This window comes from Macaca thibetana, chromosome 17 (assembly GCF_024542745.1).
Source record: "Macaca thibetana thibetana isolate TM-01 chromosome 17, ASM2454274v1, whole genome shotgun sequence".
In the NCBI taxonomy this organism is placed as follows: domain Eukaryota; kingdom Metazoa; phylum Chordata; class Mammalia; order Primates; family Cercopithecidae; genus Macaca; species Macaca thibetana.
The window spans coordinates 78,463,010-78,485,036 of NC_065594.1; the positions used below are offsets into that span (position 1 = coordinate 78,463,010).

General features: G+C 42.7%; 1 protein-coding gene and 1 pseudogene across 1 annotated transcript in view; one reads left to right on the top strand and one right to left on the bottom strand.

Moving 5' to 3' along the window:
- UBAC2 (UBA domain containing 2) overlaps nt 1-22,027 on the top strand; it is an 885,094-nt gene that overhangs the window by 115,243 nt on the left and 747,824 nt on the right. The gene's annotated exons all lie outside the window — the stretch shown is intronic.
- LOC126940283 (calmodulin-alpha-like) lies at nt 17,474-17,954 on the bottom strand (annotated as a pseudogene).

Here is a 22,027-nt window from a genome sequence, read left to right on the forward strand (position 1 = left end):
GTCTCAAACTCCCGACCTCAGGTTATCTGCCCGCCTTGGTCTCCCAAAGTGCTGAGATTACAGGCGTGAGCCACCATGGACATTTTTGACCACCCCTCCCATGGACATTTTTGACATCTGCTTCGCTGAACCCAGAACAGGGGATCCAATTCCAAGTGGGCCAGGCCAGGCCTATTCTGGTGCTTTCTGAGAATCTGTTGTTTTGCCCATTCCTCTGCCCAGATATAGCAACACACACACACACATACACACACACACACACTAAAACCCTGCACTCGATGGCTCAATGGTTGCCTAGCGACTACCGTTGGCTTCTTGGTCACAGTAGGGTGTTGAACTGGGGCAAAGACATCTGGTTCAAATCAAGCCAATAGATTTTCTTTCCTGGGAATATGTACCTTGACTCAGAGTCTATCAGTTTATCTCTTCAAGGAATTTACATGAGAAACCTCATCTCTACTAAAAATACAAAAATTAACTGGGCGTGGTGGTGGAGGTTGCAGTGAGCCAAGATTGCACCAGTGCACTCCAACCTGGGCAAAAAAAAAGAGACTCCGTCTCAAAAAAAAAAAAAAAAAAAAAAAAGGCAAGCAAGCCCAGATGCATGCAGGTAGCAGAGGAAGTTGGTTTTCAGAGACAGAGGAGAACAAAGCAGATGCAGAGAAGGAAGCAGGGTTGCCCTAGCAGACAGAGCTGCTGCCCTGCCCAGATCTCCTCGGCTCTCATTCACCAGCTCTGTGCATGCTCACAGCCCAGTTCCTGCAAACTCTGTCATTCATGGCCCTCGCCAGTGACTTTCTGAAGATTGCCTTTGGGTGTTGCAGGCATCCCACCCATATGGAGAGCGAGAAGCCCCCAGGAGTTTTCTCTTCTCCCCATTACCTCCAGCCCCACCCCTACCCATGGCTGTGACCCTCAGCTGGCTCGTGTGCAAGTGAAAAGGTCCAGCTCCATTGCTTGAGTCAGCACACACCCTGAGGTCCCATTGACACTCCGGAGCTCCCCATTCCCACACCCCTTCACCAGTTTCCCCTGGGAGCATCTCACTTCCACCCGAATCCCTGGCTTTTAGGAGAACAGATGTGAAACCAGGCGGCCCAGAGGAACGGAGGGAGCGCCCTGGGCCTGAGGATTGCTAGTTCTTGTCCAGGTCCCTTGGGAGACCCAAAGCTCTTCCAGTTTGTGGCTTCTATGACATATTCCTCAATCTTCAACCAGCTTCCTATTTGGGTTAAATTTCAACCAGCCCATTTCTGAAAACCTTGCTGCAGGCACCCAGCATTCCCCCAGGGCTAGCATCATCTCATCTCCCAAAGGGCTCGGTCTTTCACCGCAACCACTGATTTCCAATTGCCCGGCATCTGGGAGATGAAATTATCAGCAAGGCAAGTTTAGAATTTATCAGATGCTTTTCCTGGAAAGTGGTTTTCAGTAGGATTTCTAGACCTTTAAATCACTCATCATGGCTATTTTTGGCCCTGTGTATGCTTTTGCATTTATTTCTGGACATTTAAAAATGAAATATACATTTATTTTTATAAAATAAATATAAATTTAATATACATATTTTATAACTAAATCTGTATTACATATGTGTGTATTATTCTTGTCCTAGAACATTTTTAATATTAACAGCTTTAAAAATATTATTTTAATGGAAAGTTCATGTCTTTTGCCATTCCAAACATATTTATATACATGTTTTGTCTATTTATAAGTCTATAAATAGACTTATCCAAAAGTCTATCTATAGAAAAAAAACGAGCCCATGTTCCTTATTTGGTATGTGTCTTTCTTCCTTCTTCTACTCTAGCCTGCCTGAAAGGTATTTTTGTGGCTGATTAAAGGGTTTTTTGTTGTTGTTGTTCTTTCCTAAAAGCCATGGATTTCATTGGATATTAATTATCAGGTTCCTCCCTGGCTGTGATGAAAAGTAATATTGCCTAATAGACTTTTCTGTCTATAGAGCAGCTGTTTCCATTATAAAGAGAACACATTATGCAGCAATTATCCACACAGAAAACCAGAAAGAAACGAGAGAAATCACCCTTAGACCTGCCAGAAGCCATATTTCCAAATAAGTCACCTCACCTCCCAGGCTTCAGCATCCTTCTTAATGAAATAAGGTAGTAGACCCCAAAGACCCCCAATGATTCTTTAAAATGCTCAAAAAGAAGATACTGGGGCTGTGTGCGGTGGCTCACGCCTGTAATCCCAGCACTTTGGGAGGCCGAGGTGGGCGGATCACAAGGTCAAGAGATCGAGACCGTCTGGGCCAACATGGTGAAATCTTGTCTCTACTAAAAATACAAAAACAAACAAACAAACAAACAAAAAACAAAACCTAGCTGGGCATGGTGGCGCATGCCTGTAGTCCCAGCTACTCAGGAGGCTGAGACAGCAGAGTCGTTTGAACCTGGGAGGCAGAGGTTGCAGTGAGCCAAGATCACGCACCACTGCACTCCAGCCTGGACAGGGCGAGATTCTGTCTCAAAAAAAAAAAAAAAAAAAAAAAAGATCCTGGAAGGAAATCTTGGCCACGTGTTGACTTGGAGAAGCACAGGACTAGAAACCAGTTCTCATTCCTTGTCCTTTTCCCTTTTCTGTAGGACTTTCTTCTTTTCCACGTTCTCCCCAACTGTCTCTTTTGTTTCCAGCTGTTCCTGGTGGTTTTTAATTTTATTTTATTTTATTTTATTTTTTAATTTTTTTTTTAAGACAGAGTCTTGTTCTGTCACCCAGGCTGGACTGCAGTGGCATGATCTCGGCTCACTGCAACCTCTGCTTCCTAGGTCCAAGCAGTTCTCCTGCCTCAACTTTCTGAGTAGCTGGGATTACAGGCAACTGCCAATACACCCGGCTAGTTTTTGTATGTTTAGTAGAAACGGGGTTTCACCTTGTTGGCCAGGCTGGTCTCGAACTCCTGACCTCAAGTGATCCCCCAACCCTGTCTCGGCCCCCTGAAGTGCTGGGATTACAGGTATGAGCCACCGCACCCAGCCTCCAGCTATTCTTTAGATTCCCTGATCATCTTTTATCTTAAACACGTTAACTTTCAGCACATATTGACACAATGCTTAGGGGTTCCAAACATGTTCATCCAGCACTCCCAGATCGCTGGACTTTATTTTGTCACTTGCTGACCACAAGTCCAGAGGGCCCTTTGCATAGCACCTGCACATAATAAGTTTTCAGTACATGTTTGCTAAGTGGCTGTGTAATCAAAAGCAGAGAAAATATAATACAGAAGTTGACCTGGTGCGATGGCTCATGCCTGTAATCCCAGCACTTTGGGAGGCCAAGACAGATGGTTCACTTGAGGTCAGGAGTTCCAGACCAACCTGGCCAACGTGGCGAAACCATGGGAAGGAAGCTGGAAACTTGCTGTTGGAGAAATGATTACACTTGCACATTTTCTTGTGAAACAACCACCAAGGGCTTTATGCACCCAGAAAATGAAGATTCCCCCCAAAGGTAGATGAAGCTGTGTCACCTTTAGTTACTGACCTGTGTGCAAAAAAACTGCCCATTACATACCAAACAATGCAACAGGAGCAAGGAGAAACTGCCAGATCTCTGGTGCAGATGAAACAAATTTCAAAGCAAGAAGAGGCTAGTGTGGCCAATTCATACATTATATAGGGCTATTGTTTCAGGCAACGTGCCAAAGTTTAATTAGCAGCACTTGTCTTTCTTAGAAGTAAAGAAATAATGTAAGCCTTTAATGAAAGGCATTTTACATTTGATTAAATATATTCCTCCATTTTGTATGTTAAAAAATTGAGGATTAAAGAAATTAATTTGCCCATTTCACAACGTCAGTGAGTTATAGAGGCAAGAGTTAAATCCCAGCCAGTCTGCTTCTAGATCTCACAGTCATAATTGCAAAATTGCCCCTCACTGCACTTAGCATGGTGCCTGGTAAGATAAATATTTGTCAATGCAAACTAAACTGTCTAAAGAAGATATACTCCTGGTGAGAAATAATCCAATACATGGAGAATTTTTCTAAACATGGAGACACCATCATTCTGGTGGGAGAAGAACTCAGCACACAGTTGCTTCCAAAGCTCTGAGCCCAAGGAAAAATGGGAAAGCCAGAGGACTGCATTTTCACCTACAGTGTCTAGTCCAGACCCCTGCAGACACCGGGGATGGGGGCCAAGGGTCATACTCTTGGGACTCTCTGGCTTGGATTTTTTTTTTTTTTTTTTTTTTGAGACAGAGTCTCACTTTGTTGCCCAGGCTAGAGTGCAGTGGCACGATCTCAGCTCACTGCAACTCCTGCCTCCTGGGTTCAAGCGATTCTCCTGCCTCAGCCTCCCAAGTAGCTGGGACTACAGTTACCCGCCACCATACCTGGTTAATTTTTTTTTCTTTTTGAGATGAAGTCTTGCTTTGTCACCCAGGCTGGAATACAGTGGCTCAATCTCAGTTCACTGCAACCTCCACCTCTCGAGTTCAAGCAATTCTCCTCCCTCACCCTCCCAAGTAGCTGGAACTACAGGCACCTGCCACCACGCCCAACTAATTTTTGTATTTTTAGTAGAGATGGGGTTTCACTATGTTGGCCAGGCTGGTCTCAAACTCCTGACCTCGTGATCCACCTGCCTTGGCCTCCCAAAGTACTGGGATTATAGGCGTGAGCCACTGCATCCGGCCAATTTTTGTATTTTTGGTAGAGACAGGTTTTCGCTAATGTTGGCCAGGCTGGTCTCTAACTCCTGACCTCGAGTGATCCGCCCATCTCGGCCTCCCAAAGTACTAGGATTACAAGTGTGAGCCCCTGCTCCCGGCTAGCTTAGAATTTGTAAGATCTGCCCCCAAGAGGCTAACTTCAACCCATCAACTGAATTATCTCTGATTTTGAAACTCAAATTTTTTATTAAAATGTTAACAATTTTTTCTTATTCCTAAAGTAACTTATGTAAAAAAAAAATTGAAAATATATAAGAAAATAGTAGTCACTATTCACATCCTGGCATATATACTTATTTTTTCATAATCTGTGATTGTGGGTTTTTTTTTTTTTTTTTTGAGACACTGCACTGTTGCCCAGGCTGGAGTGCAGTGCAGTGGCACAACCTTGACTCACTGTAACCTTGGACTCCTGGGCTCAAGTGATCCTCCTGCCTCAGCCTCCCAAGTACCTGGGACTACAGGCACACACCACCATGCCTGGCTATCTTTTATTTTTTATATAGATGAGGTACCACTATGTTGCCAATGCTGATCTTGAAATCCTGGGCTCAAGCGATCCCCCTGCCTTGGCCTCCCAGAATGCTGGGATTACAGGTGTGAGCCACCATGCCCCACCTGATTTTATTTTGATTATCTTAAGTCTTATGATCACACATAATTTATAAATTTGTGTATATCTCTTCTACTTTAATTCTTCTAATGAGTTGGCAAAGCACACATACACAATAGTTCTGTAGTTTTATGTGTTTTTGAATAGCTGTTTCAAGACAATCCTAATTATAACTTGCCCTCTCCAGGCCAGGCACTGGGGAGGATTGAGCAGGGAGACCCGTGGGAGTGAGAGCACGCCACTGCACTCCAGTCTGGGTGACAGGTGAGATTTTGACCGTCTCAAAAAAAAAAAAAAAAAAAAAAAAAAAAAAAAAAAAAAAAAAACCTGCCCTTATAGATCATCTATAAAATGTGAAACATATTACATATTTTTTGATATTACACAGAAACCACACTAAAATGTCTTTCAGTAAGTAAAAAGCCTGCTTTTTTTTTTTTTGAGACTGAGTCTCGCCCTGTTGCCCAGGCTGGAGTGCAGTGGTGCGATCTCGGCTCACTGCAAGGTCCATCTCCTGGGTTCAAGAGATTCTCCTGCCTCAGTCTCCCGAGTAGCTGGGACCATAGGTGCATGCCACCACACCTGGTTAATTTTTTGTTTTTTTAGTAGAGACGGGGTTTCACCGTGTTAGCCAGGATGGTCTCGATCTCCTGACCTCAAGTGATCTACCTGCCTCGGCCTCCTGAAGTGCTGGGATTACAGGCGTGAGCCACCACACCCGGTCAAAAAGCCTGAATTTTAGATACAGGGAATTCTGATTAGATTATCATAATTATGACCAAAAATATAAAGTAGACATTGCTATCTTATCTTCAGTCCTTGCCTTTAATAGGCTAATGAATACAAATTAAACCACAGGTGAGCGTTACTTCGTTCTGAGACAGTGAAGAAATTTCCCCAGTATTTAAATATATAAATATAACCAGTTGTATAAATGTAAGTATAAAACTGACCTCCAAGATACTTTGAGACAACATTTACCGTCTTTGGGAAAAGACATTACTAGTGATTGGACATTACTAGTGAAGTCCAATCATATCTTTAGAAGGGGAAAATGGTAATAGTATTTACTGAATTGGAATTACTATCAAAATTCAAAAGAGCTGATCATATTCACTTAGCTATAAGCCAGTCTTATTTAAATCAGGACTGTTCAACCAAAATATCCTGTCAGTCATTCATGATCTGAATTCTGGTGTATGAGATCAAATTATGGTAACACATTTGAAAACTCATGAGACATTTCTGTTTTGTAATAAATAAGGCAGCGGCCAATTATTATCCATTAGCAGCTTTTTTGAGATAAACTATCAAGTCTACCCTTTCTGACGTCTCAATGTCAGCCAAGATGATTTGTGTTCCAGGGAGGTACTTCTTGGGATTCTCCTAAGACCCCATCGGTGTCTCCTCTCCCCAGGTGATGCCTTTGTCCTTACTGGCCTCTGTGCCAGAGGATCCAGTTGCCTGACTTGTCTTCTGCCCAAAGAGACCATGGGGATTTGGCCCAGTTATGTGCTTGCTTCCATTTTCCACGGTGTGGCAAAGGTGAATTTTTTTTTGTTTTGTTTTCTTGTTTTTGAGATGGAGTCTCTCTCTGTCGCCCAGGCTGGAGTGCAATGGCGCGATCTCGCCTCACTGCAACCTCCACCTCCCGGGTTCAAGCAATTCTCCTGCCTCAGCCTCCTGAGTAGCTAGGATTACAGGCATACACCACCACATCAGCTAATTTTTGTATTTTTAGTAGAGACGGGGTTTCACCATGTTGGCCAGGCTGATCTCGAACTCCTGACAGGTGATCTGTCTGCCTCAGCCTCCCAAAGTGCTGGGATTACAAAGTCTTCTTACCTTTCTCCACACTACCCCTATTTAATACTCTTTTTTTGTTGCTCCCATTACAAAGGTTCCTGCTCAGAAGCCAGATGTCCCTCTCACTTCACGTCCACATTTTCAAGTTTTAGATCAGGTTGCTTTGTAACCTTTTCTTTAGATGTAGTATATTTTCTAAATCCCTTATCATAGATTAAACATCTAAAGTAGAAGATTCCATTGTATAATTATTATTATTATTACTATTTTTAAGACAGCTTCTTGCTCTGTCACCCTGGCTGGAGTGCAGTGGCACGATCTTGGCTCACTGCAACCTCTGCCTGCCAGGTTCAAGTGATTCTCCTGCCTCAGCCTCCTGAGTAGCTGGAATTACAGGTACCTGACACCACACCTGGCTAATTTTTGTATTTTCAGTAGAGATGGGGTTTCACCATATTGGCCAGGCTGGTCTCAAACTCCTGACTTCAGGTGATCCACCCTCCTCGGCCTCCCAAAGTGCTGGGATTACAGGTGTGAGCCACTGCACTCAGCCTCTTTTTCTTTTTTTTGAGATGGAGTCTCGCTCTGTCACCCAGGCTGGAGTGCAGTGGGGCAATCTTGGCTAACTGCAACCTCTGCCTCCTGGGTTCTACTAATCCTCCTACTTTAGCCTCCTGAGTAGCTGGGATTACAGGCACGTGCCACCGTGCCTGGCTAATTTTTGTATTTTCAGTAGAGATGGGTTTTTGCCATGTTAACCAGGCTGGTCTCGAACTCTTGACTGCAAGTGATGTGCCCACCTTGGCCTCCCAAAGTGCTGGGAGTAGAGGCGTGAGCCACCGCGCTCGGCCCTGAGTGACATTCTTGAGGACTGTGTCTCAGGCTTCTCTTTCTGGTTCTCCATGCACTGCCAGGCTCACATGCCTGCTGTTTGTAGGCAGATGTCTCTCGCCGACCTCTTTGCAAGTCCGGACTGTAACATCCAACTGCCCATGACCCACTTCCCCCGAGTCTCACAGGCACTCAGATGCTCTGTGGCCTCATGATCTCGTGATCTCATGGCTGAACTCATGATCTTTCCCACAGTCGTGGCCTCTTGCTGTTTTGTTTTTTTTTTGAGACAGAGTCTTGCCTGTGGCCCAGGCTGGAGTGCAGTGGCGTGATCTGGGCTCACTGCAAGCTCCACTGCCCGGGTTCATGCCATTCTCCTGCCTCAGCTTCCTGAGTAGCTGGGACCACAGGCGCCCACCACCGCGCCCGGCTAATTTTTGTATTTTTAGGAGAGACGGAGTTTCACTGTGTTAGCCAGGATGGTCTCGATCTCCTGACCTCGTGATCCGCCCGTCTCGGCCTCCCAAACTGCTGGGATTCCACACGTGAGCCACCGCGCCCGGCTGCTTCTTGCTGTTTTGTTGTTGTCTCAGCAAATGGTGTTCATGACACTCACTGGGCTGCTCCACCTGAAATTTGGGAGTCGTCCTTGCCTCTTCCTCCTCCTTGCCTCAGCGTTCCATCACACACTCACCAAGCCCTCGGAGGCTCCTGCCAGTCTCTCTTCCATCCCTTCACCTGAGTTAGGGCCACCTCCGACTCCCCTCCAGATTCTCACAGCAGCCTCCTAATGAGGTCCCCGCCCCCCATCTTGTCTTCTTCCAACGTACTTTCTACACAGTGTTCACGGTGATCTTTCCAGGATGCAAATTTGATCAGCACCCCACCCCTACCTCCACCCAAAACCCTGAAAACTTGCTCTCAGAATAACACTCAAACTTCCTAAAATGCTCCACAGGAAGGTGGTCTGTTCACGACCAAATTGGCAAACTGGAGTTTGTTGGGAAGATAATCCTCTAAGACTGGGTGGGTTTCCAGTCGTCCTCCTCCTGTGTGCCCAGGGGGATTTTGCCTTTGCCTCTCAGTAGCTTCCTGTCTCTCCATCCTCCCAGGCAAGTCCAAGCTTTGGGGCTCAGTGGTACAGAAGCCCAGCAGGAAAGGAGGCAGTAGGAAGCTCTGAGAGGCTTTGCTTTTTTCCTTTGTCTATTTCTTCTTTTTCAATTATTTTTTTAAAACTTAGAGATAGCATCTCATTTTATTGCCCAGGGTGGAGTGCAGTGGTGTGATCAAAGCTCACTGCAGCCTCGATCCTCCTGCTTCAGCCTCACAAGTAGCTAAGACTACAGGCATGTGCCACCACGCCTGGCTAATTTTTTAAAAAATGTTTTGTAGAGACCAGGTTTCGCCATGTTGCCCAGGCTGGTCTTGAACTCCTGGCCTCAAGTGATGCTCCTGCCTCGGCCTCCCAAAGTGTTGGGATTACAGCATGAGCCACCACATTCAGCCTCCTTTGTCTGTTTATTAATACAGCATTGTCAGTACACAGCCCTGCTCTCTGCTGCAAAATGTTTCCATGTTTTCTTTCACACTTGCAATCACCTTGTGAGGTAGGTTTTGTTCTTACTGCCATTTTGCAGTTGAGAAAACAGACTCAGAGAACTTAAAAGACTTGCCCAAACTCCGTAGTCAGCAGGAAGCAGACCTAAATTCAAGGCCACATCCAAAACAACGGATGTCTTCCACTCTCTCATGCCGTTTCTCATACCCTCTCTGCTCCTTTTGCATTAGATTTCACCAATGCCACTTCCTTCTGCATTTTCACTTCTTTTGTGCAAGGGAAGTGTTTCTTCTGGCTTCCTGTCTCAGCTCTGCCAGGGAGCCCTTCTGCCCATTCTATTGCATTCCACAGAGCTGATGAATGAGCTATCACTGAAAATGGATCTTCTTTGGGAGGCCGAGACGGGCGGATCACGAGGTCAGGAGATCAAGACCATCCTGGCTAACATGGTGAAACCCCGTCTCTACTAAAAAATACAAAAAAACTAGCCGGGCGTGGTGGGGGGCGCCTGTAGTCCCAGCTACTCGGGAGGCTGAGGCAGGAGAATGGCGTAAACCCGGGAGGCGGAGCTTGCAGTGAGCTGAGATCCGGCCACTGCACTCCAGCCTGGGCGACAGAGCGAGACTCCGTCTCAAAAAAAAAAAAAAAAAAAAAGAAAGAAATGGATCTTCTTATTTTTGCATACTACACACTCTTCCACACTTTGCTTTTTTCATTTAACAGTAATATATATTAGAACTCATCTATTATCAGGGCATAGGAAGTTATCTGATTCTTTATTATAGTTGCAGAACAGTTCACTGAATGGATATATTCCATGATTTATCTCGTTAGCTCCCTAGTGATGGAATTTGGCTAGTTTCCATTCTTTGACTGTTATAGAAAATGATGCAAGGAATAACCCCGAATATACTTCATTTTGTGCACATAGAAAAAGTATGCCTTGTCAGAGGAAATACTTGATAGATATTGCCAAATATCTGTCATTTGTCTAATATCATATATTGTCTAATATCCATTTCCTGAGTGAGAGTGCCTGGCCAATAGTTTGCACTGTCAAACTTGGGAATTTTTACCAATATACATAAACATTGGTATCTTACTGTAGTTCTAATATGCATTTTGTTTATGTGTAATGGGAACCATGTCTTCATATTTTAAAGCAATCTGTATTTTTTTTTAATGTTAGCTGTTCATGTTCTGCCCTTTCAGGGGTGGTGTTCTGGCTTTGTTGACACTTAGAGATTTTTGTGTATTAGGGAGAGTAGTAGTTGGTTTGTGATATAAGTCACGTAAATGCTTTGTCATTTGTTTTCTGACTTTGCCTATAATGCTTTGTGCTATGCAAAAAGTGACTTCGTTTTTTTAAATTAACACACAGTAAAATTGAGTTTTTTGATGTGGAGTTCTAGGAATTTTAACACATGTATAGACTGTGTAACTACCACTGTAATCAGCAGACAGAACTGTTCCATCATCCCAAAACTTCTCAGTATTACCTCTTTCCCTCCACCCCTCCAAAGACCACTGATATGTTCTCATTCACTCTAGTTTTTTCTTTTCAAGAGTATCTTATAAATGGAATTATAAATCTGGAGCCTTTGAGACTGGCTTGTCCCACTTAGCAAGCATAATGTCTTGAGATTCGCCTGATGTGTTGCTGCACTGATTACGTGTTCCTTTCAATTACTGAGTAGTAAACCATCATATGGATGTACCACAGCTGTTTGTCCATTCACCCGTTGAAGGACACTTTGATAGTTTCCAGTTCTTGGCAATTGTGAATACAGATATATAAGCATCTGTGTTGGCCGGGCGCAGTGGCTCATGCCTGAATTCCCGGCACTTTGGGAGGTCGAGGCAGGCGGATCACTTGAGGCCAGGAGTTCGAGACCAGCCTGGCCAACATAGTGAAACCCCATCTCTACTAAAAACACACACACAAAAATTAGCCAGGCTTGGTGCGCACCTGTAATCCCAGCTACTCAGAGGTTGAGAAAGGAGAATCGCTTGAACACAGGAGGTGAAGGTTGCAGTAAGCCAAGATTGCACCACTGTGCTCCAGCCTGGGCAACAGAACAAGCCTGTCTCCAAAAAAAAAAAAAAAAAGAAAGAAAGAAAAAGAAAAAGAAAAAGCATCCCTGTACAGGTTTTTGAATAAACATATGGTGAATACCCAGGAGCGGAATTTCTGGGTTGTATATTTCACTTTATAAGAAATGGCAAGTTGTTCTCCAGAGTGGCTGTCTCATTTTGCATTCCCACCATGAAAGTATGAGCATTCTAGTTGCTTCTCATCTTCACCAGCAATTGGTGACAGTATTTTTTATTTCAGCCATTTTAATATATGTGTAACGGTGTCTCATTGTGGCTTCAATTTACATTTCCCTAAAAATGACTGTGATATTGAACATTTTCATGTGATTATTTTCATATGTTCTTTTTGGTGAAATATCTGCTTAAGTCTTACCCATTTTTAAATTGGGCTACTTGTGTTTTTTTGCTGTTCGGTTTAGAGCTCTTTGTATATTCTAAACACAAGTCCTTTGTCGGATACATGATTTGAAAACATTTTGTCCTAGCGTGTAGTGTAGGTTTCCATTCTCTTGACAGTCTTTGCAGAAACAAATTTTTATCTGCATGATACAAAATCATAATTTTGATGATGTTTAATCATTTTTTCTTTTTTTTTTTTTGAGATGGAGTCTCGATCTGTTGCCCAGGCTAGAGTGCAGTGGCGCGATCTTGGCTCACTGCAAGCTCTGCCTCCCTGGTTCATGACATTCTCCTGCCTCAGCCTCCTGAGTAGCTGGGACCACTGCGCCCGGCTAATTTTTTGTATTTTCAGTAGAGACGGGGTTTCACCGTGTTAGCCAGGATGGTGTCGATCTCCTGACCTTGTGATCGCCCGCCTCAGCCTCCCAAAGTGCTGGGATTACAGGCATGAGCCACTGTGCCTGGCCATTTTTTCTTTTATTGATTATGCATTTGGCATTCTGCCTGATAACTCTTTGCTTAACTCGGGTTCATGAATACTTTATGATTTCATCTGAAAGATAGTCTTTCATTTTACATTGAGATCTAAGATATATTTTGAGTTAATTTTTGCATAAGCTGTGAGATTTGGGGCTCATTTTTGTGTGTGTGCATATGTTCGGTTGCTCAAACACCATTTATTAAAAAGACTATGCTTTCTCCACTGAATTGCCTTTGCATTTTACTCAAAATTGGTCATATTTGGCCCGATTTTTAGGCTCTCTATCCTGTTGCAGTGATCAATGTGCCTAGCCCTTGCCATACCACACTTTCTTACTTTAGCTTTATAAACATTTAAAAATTTAGTAGTATGATCCCTCTGAATATATTTATTTCTTTCAAAATAGTTTTGACTATTCTAGTTCCTTTGACTATTCTAGTTGCTTTGCCTTATCAAACTATGGAATCAGCTTGTCTATATCTACAAAAATCCCTACTGGAATTTTTTTTTTTTTTAGTATGCCTTGTATCTGTGCATTCCTTTTGGGAGAATTGCCATATTTACTATGTTGAGTTTCCTAATCTATGTTTTTGAGACAGGAGCTCACTCTGTTGCCCAGGCTGGAATGCAGTGGGACAATCACAGCTCGGCGGCCACAACCTCCCAGGCTCAGGTGATCTCCCTGAGTAGCTTGAATCTCTTAATCTATGAACACAGTCTATCTCTTCATTAATTTATGTCTCTTTAACTGTTTTCAGTGTTCAAGTTTTATAGCTTTCAGTATTCAGATTCTATACATATTTTGTTAGGTTCATACCTAATCATTTATTTTTGAGTGAGCGATTGTCAATAATGTGTGTGTATATATATTTAAATTCTTCAATATACTTTGGACTGCTAGTACATAGAAATACAATTGATTTTCATGTTGACCTTGTATCCTGCAACCTACTAAGCACATTTATCATATCTCAGAGGCTTTTTGTTGATTCCTTGGGATTTTCTATGTAGCCAATCATGTTGTCTATGCAAGAAAACCATCTGGATCCCTTCCTAATGTGTATGTGCTTATTTCTAGGTCTTGCCTTATTGTACCGGCTAGGACTTCCAGCATGATGGCAAAGAAGATGCCAACACTTTTGTAGTTTTTGTTTTTACTTTTCAAGGTTGCATTTATCAAGCTTTTCTCTCTCTCTCTCTCTTTTTTTTTTTTTTTTGAAATGGAGTCTCACTCTGTCACCCAGGCTGGAATGCAGTGGTGTGATGTCAGCTCACTGCAACCTCTGCCTCCCAGTTCCAAGCAATTCTTCTGCCTCAGCCTCCCGAGTAGCCACGATGACAGGTGTGTGCCATGACATCCGGCTACTTATTGCATTTTTAGTAGAGATGAGGTTTCACCATGTTGTCCAGTCTGGTCTCAAACTCTTGACCTCAAGTGATCCACCCACCTCGGCCTCCCAAAGTGCTGGGATTACAGATGTGAGACACCATGCCTGGCCAATCAATCTTTCTTTTGAACTTTTATTTTGGGTTTGGGGGTACATATGTAGGTTTGTTACCTAGGTAAACTTGTGTTATGGGGGTTTGATGCACAGATTGTCTCATCACCCAGGCCCTAAGCCTAGTATCCAATAGTTATTTTTTCTGATGGTCTCCCTCCTCTCACCCTCCACCCTCACAGAGGACCCAGTGTGTGCTGTTCCCTTCTTTTTGTCTATGTGTTCTCATCATTTAGCTCTCACTTATAAGTGAGAACGTGCAGTATTTGGTTTTCTGTTCCTGTTAAAGATAATGTATCATTAAGAAATGCCTGACGCATTATCCTTACATTTTTTACTTTGAGTAATGATAAAAATTGCTTTCCCACTGAAAGTTATTTTATAACTTTCCTTCTTATGTTTTTTTGGAAAAATGATGGGCCAGGCACGGTGGCTCGTGCCTGTAATACCAGCACTTTGGGAGGCTGAGGCAGGCAGATCATGAGGTCAGGAGATTGAGACCATCCTGGCCAACATGGTGAAACATCATCTCTAACAAAAATACAAAAATAAACTGGGTGTGGTGGTGTGTGCCTGTAGTCCCATCTACTTGGGAGGCTGAGGGAGGAGAATCGTTTGAACCCAGGAGGCAGAGGTTTCAGTGAGCCAAGATTGCACCACTGTAGTACTCCAGCCTGGAGACAGAGCAAGACTCTATCTCAAAAAAAAAAAAAAATGGAAAAAAAAAAAAAAAGATGTTAGGGCAGTTACATTGGTGAGGCCTGGATGAGGGAGAAGGAGAGACCTAGTCATGTATCATTGTAGTCTATGTATTTCTTTTCATGGTGTCTGAGAAATGCTATATGAGAACTTGAGTTATTTTGAAATTAATGTTGTAATTACTGAACTCCATTCTTTAACCGCATTCCACTCACACTGGATGATGTGAGTGAAAGCTCTACAGGGGTCATATTACCTCACGGATACAAAAGGTATCCACACTCATTTTTTTCTTGAGATGGAGTCTTGCTCTGTCTCCCAGGCTGGAGTGTAGTGGTGCAATCTCAGCTCACTGCAATCTCCATTTCCCAGGTTCAAGGGATTCGCCTGCCTCAGCCTCCCAAGTAGCTGGGATTACAGGTACCCGCCACCACACCCAACTAATTTTTGTATTTTCAGTAGAGACGGGGTTTTGCCATGTTGGCCAGGCTGGTCTCAAACTCCAGACCTCAAGTGAACCACGTACCTCGGCCTCCCAAAGTTCTGGGATTACAGGTATGAACCACTGCACCTGGCCCACATTCCATTTTAACAAGAGTGTGTTTACTAATGTGAAGTGAGGCTTAAAATTCAAGTGTCCTGAAAATTTTAAGTACGATTTCAAGAACAACTAATAAACATAAAAAATCATGTTCAATCTTATAAGACATCATAAAAATCAAATTAAAGTTCAAATGTGACACTATTACATACTCAACACAATGGCTAAATGGAAAAAGACAAGTAAATACTGAGTATTAGTCAGGATATGGAAAAACCAGAATGTTTACATGCTGCCATTGTGAATATAAATTGGTACAATCAATGTGAAAAGTTAGTGATATTTATCTAATGCTACTATACATATCCTGTGACTTGCCAATTACAGACAAGTAGATGTTCAGGATAAATGCACAGCTATGTTTGACAAAAGATATACACAAGAATATTCATAGCAGCACTATGAGACTAGTCCGAATTGGAAGCTACTTAACTCTCCATCAACAGTGGAATGGGCCAGGTGTGGTGGTCCATGCTTGTCATTCCAGCACTTTGGGAGGCTGAGGCTGGAAGGCTGCTTGAACCCAGAAGTTTGATACCAGCCTGGGCAACATAGGGAGCCCTGGTCTCTATAAAAACTTTTAAAAAATTGGCCAGGCATAGCGATGTGTTCCTGTTGTCCTGGCTACTCAGGAGGCCGAGGCAGGAGGACTGCATAAGCCCAGTGTGAGGTTACAGTGAGCTGTGATTACACCACTGCACTCAAGCCAGGGCAACAGAGTGATACCCTATCTCAAAAAAACACCACCCACACACACACACACACACACAGACACCAGTAGAATGGACAAAGAAATTATGGTGTAGTCACATTGCTGTACACAAAACTATGTCCACCAAGAATAAAGGCCAGGTGCAGTGCCTCACACTTGAATCCCAGCACTTTGGGAGGCTAAGGTGGAAGGATGGCTTGAGGCCAGGAATTTGAACCAGCTTGCTTAACATAGTGAGATTCTGACTCTGGAAAAGTTAAAAAAAAAAAAAAATTAGGCTGGGTACAGTGGCTCATGCCTGTAATCCCAGCACTTTGGGAGACCAAGGCGTGCAAATCACCTGAAGTCGAGAGTTCAAGACCAGCCTAGCCAACATGGTTAAACTCTGTCTCTACTAAAAAAAAAAAAAAAAAAAGTTAGCTAGACACAGTGGTGAGCACCTGTAATCCCAGCTACTTGGGAGACTGAGGCATGAATCCGGGAGACAGAGGTTTCAGTGAGCCAAGATCGTGCCACCGCACTCCAGCCTGGGCAACAGAGCAAGACTCCATCTCAAAAAAAAAAAAAAAATTAGGTGAGTTTAATGGCACACACCTGTAGCCCCAGCTACTTGGAGGCTGAGGAAGGAGGACTGCTTGAGCCCAGGAGTTTGAAGTTGCAGTGAGCCATGGTCACACCACTGTACTCCAGCCTGGGCAACAGAGCAAGACACTATCTCAAAACAACAACAACAACAACAAAAAAACCCACGAATGAACAACCTGTAACTACATACAATACTGTGGGTGAATCTCACAAGCATACAAGCATAATGTCAAGTGAAAGAATCTAGACACAGAATAACGCATACTATGTGAGTCCATTTACATAAAGTTCAAAAATAAGCAAAACTGATCTATGGGGTTAGGAATTAAGATAGCAAAGGGGTGTAAGAGCAAAAGGAGGCATGAGAGAGCTTCTGATAACACTTGGTCTCTTGATACGAGTCCCATTACATGGGTGTGTTCAATTTGTGAAAATTTACCAATTTTACTATTATTATTTGTACACTTTTCTGTGTATGTTTTACACAAGTTTTAAAAATAAATGTGTTTTTATTTAGTAATCATGATTGTTAATTGGTGGAATAAGATACAACTGGTCTCAAAATTCAGCCACATAATGCATTATTATTATTATCATTATTATTATTATTATTAGAGACAGAGTATCACCTGTCACCCAGGCTGGAATGCAGTGGTGTAATCTCGGCTCCCGGAAACCTCCACTTCCAGGGTTCAAGTGATTCTCCTGCCTCAGCCTCCCAAGTAGCTGGGACCACAGGCAAGTGCTACCATGCCCGGCTAATTTGCGTATTTTTAGTAGAGACGAGGTTTCACCATGTTGGCCAGACTGGTCTCGAACTCCTGACTTCAAGTGATCTGCCCACCTCGGCCTCCCAAAGTGCTGGGATTACAGGTGTGAGCCACTGTGCCCAGCCTATGCAAACTCTTCATAGTTTACTTGACTATCACCATCAATATCTGCTTCCCTGATCATTTTTTCATCAGCCTCTTCATCTGTTAACTTCTCTCCAAGGTTCATCATCACATGGTGAAGTTCTGCTGCGCTAGTTAACCATTGCCATCCTTGTCAAACACACAGAATGCTTCTCTCATTTCTTCTTCACTGCCTACATCTTTCATTTTTCTTGCCATCATTGTCAGAAATTCAGGGAAGCCACTGTGCCATTACTATCAGTATCTACTTCATAAATCATGTCCTGTAACTCTGCTTCTGGGGGACTGCCTAGGAGGCCTCATTTCTCTTCCCAGTTCCTTTGCTGTTATAGTTTCATCACCATCTTTGTCAAACAGTAAATAAGCTTATTTGAATTCTACAATCTGCTCTTCAGTCAGTTGGTCAGCCATGCTGAAAGCGCTACCGGTTTCCGAGACGCGACTGCACGGCCACTCGGCTCGCTCGCTCCACTCGGATTCCCATCTGCTTTAAAGATCAGATAATCTCAATGCTCCTAATTCCAGACCATAGAAAGAAAGAAAACTGTAGATTGACTTCACTTATGAATATTAATGCAGAACTCTTAAATTTAACTATAGCAAACAGAATCCAACAGCGCATTAAAAAATAACACATTGGCCAGGCGCGGTGGCTCATACCTGTAATCCCAGCACTTTAGGAGGCTGAGGCGGGCAATCACCTGAGGTCAGGAGCTCGAGACCAGACTGGTCAACATGCCGAAACCTCGTTTCTATTAAAAATACAAAAATTAGCCAGGTGTGGTGGCAGGCGCCTGTAATCCCAGCTACTTGGGAGACTGAGGCACTAGAATTGCTTGAACCCGGAGATGGAGGCTGCAGTGAGCGGAGATCACACTACTGCACTCCAGTCTGGGCAACAGAGAGAGACTCCATCTCAAAACAAAAACAAAAACAAAAACAAAACAACAAAAACAAATTTGTACAAATAATGATAGCAAAGACCTTGTACAACATGTGTTAAATTTCTTTTACAAAATTATTTATTTGCCTTTTCTTTGTAACTTATCTGTAAAAGGTTTCTCTCTCTCTACTGTTAAAAAAACAAAACAAAACAAATGCGTGAATAGTAATTAGGACTTAATTCTTGCATGTGTTCTTCCCCTATCTCACTGTCATTGTCCTGAAACCCTATTTTAGAAAATTAAGGCCGGGAGTGGTGGCTCACACCTGTAATTCTAGCACTTTGGGAAGCCAAGGCAGGTGGATTACCTGAGGTCAGGAGTTCGACACCAGCCTGGTCCACACGGCAAAACCCTGTCTCTACTAAAAATATAAAAATTAGCAGGGCGTAGTGGCACACGCCTGTAATCCCAGCTACTTGGGAAGCTGACATAGGAGAATCACTTGAACCCAGGAGGCAGAGATTACAGTGAGTTGAGATAGCCCCATTGCACTCCAGCCTGGGCAATAGATTAAAACTGTCTCAAAAACAAACAAGCAAACACCACAAAAAAATATATACTTAAAAGTGGCACTATCGCAAAATGGGTATATTATTCAGGTACTCGTATACTTTGATACAGAGTCTCGTTCTGTCACCTAGGCTGGAGTGCAGTGGCATGCTCTCAGCTCACTGCAACTTCTGCCTCCCAGGTTCAAGAAATTCTCCTGCCTCAGCCTCCCAAGTAGCTGGGACTACAGGCGCCTGCCACCACGCCTGGCTAATATATATATATTTTTGTGCATGTGTGTTTTCTTTTTTTAATTTATTTAAGTTCTAGGGTACGTGTGCACAACATACAGGTTTGTTACATATGTATATACGTGCCATGTTGGTGTGCTGCACCCATTAACTTGTCATTTACATTAGGTATATCTCCTAATGCTATCCCTCTCCCCTCCCCCAACCCTACAATAGGCCCCATTGTGTGATGTTCCCCATCCTGTGTCCAAGTGTTCTCATTGTTCAGTTCTCACCTGTAAGTGAGAACATGCATTGTTTGGTTTTCTGTCCTTGCGATAGTTTGCTCAGAATGATGGTTTCCAGCTTCATCCATGTCCTTACAAAGGACGTGAACTCATCCTTTTTTATGGCTGCATAGTATTCCATGGTGTATATGTGCCAGGTTTTCTTAATCCAGTCTATCATTGATGGACATTTGGGTTGGTTCCAAGTCTTTACTATTGTGAATAGTGCCTCAATAAACATACATGTGCATGTGTCTTTATAGCAGCATGATTTATAATCCTTTGGGTATATACCCAGTAATGGGATGGCTGGGTCAAATGGTACTTCTAGTTCTAGATCCTTGAGGAATCGCCAGTCTTCCACAATGGTTGAACTAGTTTACACTCCCACCAACAGTGTAAAAGTGTTCCTATTTCTCCACATCCTCTCCAGCACCTGTTGTTTCCTGACTTTTTAACAATCACCATTCTAACTGGTGTGAGGTGGTATCTCATTGTGGTTTTGATTTGCATTTCTCTGATGACCAGTGATGATGAGCATTTTTTCATGTGTCTGTTGGCTGTATGAATGTCTTCTTTTGAGAAGTGTCTGTTCATATCCTTTGCCCACTTTTTGATAGGGTTGATTTTTTCTTGTAAATTTGCTTAAGTTCTTTGTAGATTCTGGATATTAGCCCTTTGTCAGATGGGTAGATTGTAAAAATTTTCTCCCATTCTGTAGGTTGCCTTTTCACTCGGATGGCAGTTTCTTTTGCTCTGCAGAAGCTCTTTAGTTTAATTAGATCCCTTTTGTCTATTTTGGCTTCTGTTACCATTGCTTTTGGTGTTTTAGTCATGAAGTCCTTGCCCATGCCTATGTCCTGAATGGTATTGCCTAGGTTTTCTTCTAGGGTTTTTATGGTTTTAGGTCTAACATTTAAGGCTTTAATCCATCTTGAATTAATTTTTGGATAAGATGTAAGGAAGGGATCCAGTTTCAGCTTTCTACATATGGCTAGCCAGTTTTCCCAGCACCATTTATTAAATAGGGAATCCTTTCCCCATTTCTTGTTTTTGTCAGGTTTGTCAAAGATCAGATGGGTGAAGATGTGTGGTATTATTTCTGAGGACTCTGTTCTGTTCCATTGGTCTGTATCTCTGTTTTGGTACCAGTACCATGCTGTTTTGGTCACTGTAGCTTTCTAGTATAGTTTGAAGTCAGGTAGCATGATGCCTCCAGTTTTGTTCTTTTTGCTTAGGATTGTCTTGGCAATGCGGGCTCATTTTTGGTTCCATATGAACTTTAAAGTAGTTTTTTCCAATTCTGTGAAGAAAGTCATTGGTAGCTTGATGGGGATGGCATTGAATCTATAAATTACCTTGGGCAGTATGGCCATTTTCACGATATTGATTCTTCTTATCCATGAGCATGGAATATTCTTCCATTTGTTTGTGTCCTCTTTTATTTCATTGAGCAGTGGTTTTTAGTTCTCCTTGAAGAGGTCCTTCACATCCCTTGTCAGTTGGATTCCTAGGTATTTTACTCTCTTTGAATGGGAGTTCACTCATGAATTGGCTCTCTGTTTATCTGTTATTGGTGTATAGGAATGCTTGTGATTTTTGCACATTGATTTTGTATCCTGAGACTTTGCTGAAGTTGCCTATCAACTTAAGGAGATTTTGGACTGAGACGATGGGGTTTTCTAAATATACAATCATGTCATCTGCAAACAGGGACAATTTGATTTCCTCTTTTCCTAATTGAATACCCTTTCTTTCTTTCTCCTGCCTGATTGCCCTGGCCAGAACTTCCAACACTGTGTTGAATAGGAGTGGTGAGAGAGGGCATCCCTGTCTTGTGCCAGTTTTCAAAGGGAATGCTTCCAGTTTTTGCCCATTCAGTATGATATTGGCTGTGGGTTTGTCATAAATAGCTCTTATTATTTTGAGATACGTCCCATCAATACCTACTTTATTGAGAGTTTTTAGTATGAAGGGTTGTTGAATTTTGTTGAAAGCCTTTTCTGCATCTATTGCGATAATCATGTGGTTTTTGTCTTTGGTTCTGTTTAGATGATAGGTTATGTTTATTGATTTGTATATGTTGAACCTGCCTTGCATCCCAGGGATGAAGCCAACTTGATCGTGGTGGATAAGCTTTTTGATGTGCTGCTGGATTCAGTTTGCCAGTATTTTATTGAGGATTTTTGCATTAATATTCATCAGGGATATTGGTCTAAAGTTCTCTTTTTTTTATTGTGGCTCTGCCAGGCTTTGGTATCAGGATGATGCTGGCCTCATAAAATGAGTTAGGGAGGATTCCCTCTTTTTCTATTGATTGGAATAGTTTCAGAAGGAATGGTACCAGCTCCTCTTTGTACCTCTAGTAGAATTCAGCTGTGAATCCGTCTGGTCCTGGCCTTTTTTTGGTTGGTAGGCTATTAATTATTGTCTCAATTTCAGAGCCTGTTATTGGTCTATTCAGGGACTCAACTTCTTCCTGGTTTAGTCTTGGGAGGGTGTATGTGTACAGGAATTTATCCCTTTCTTCTAGATTTTCTAGTTTATTCGCATAGAGGAGTTTATAGTGTTCTCTGATGGTAAT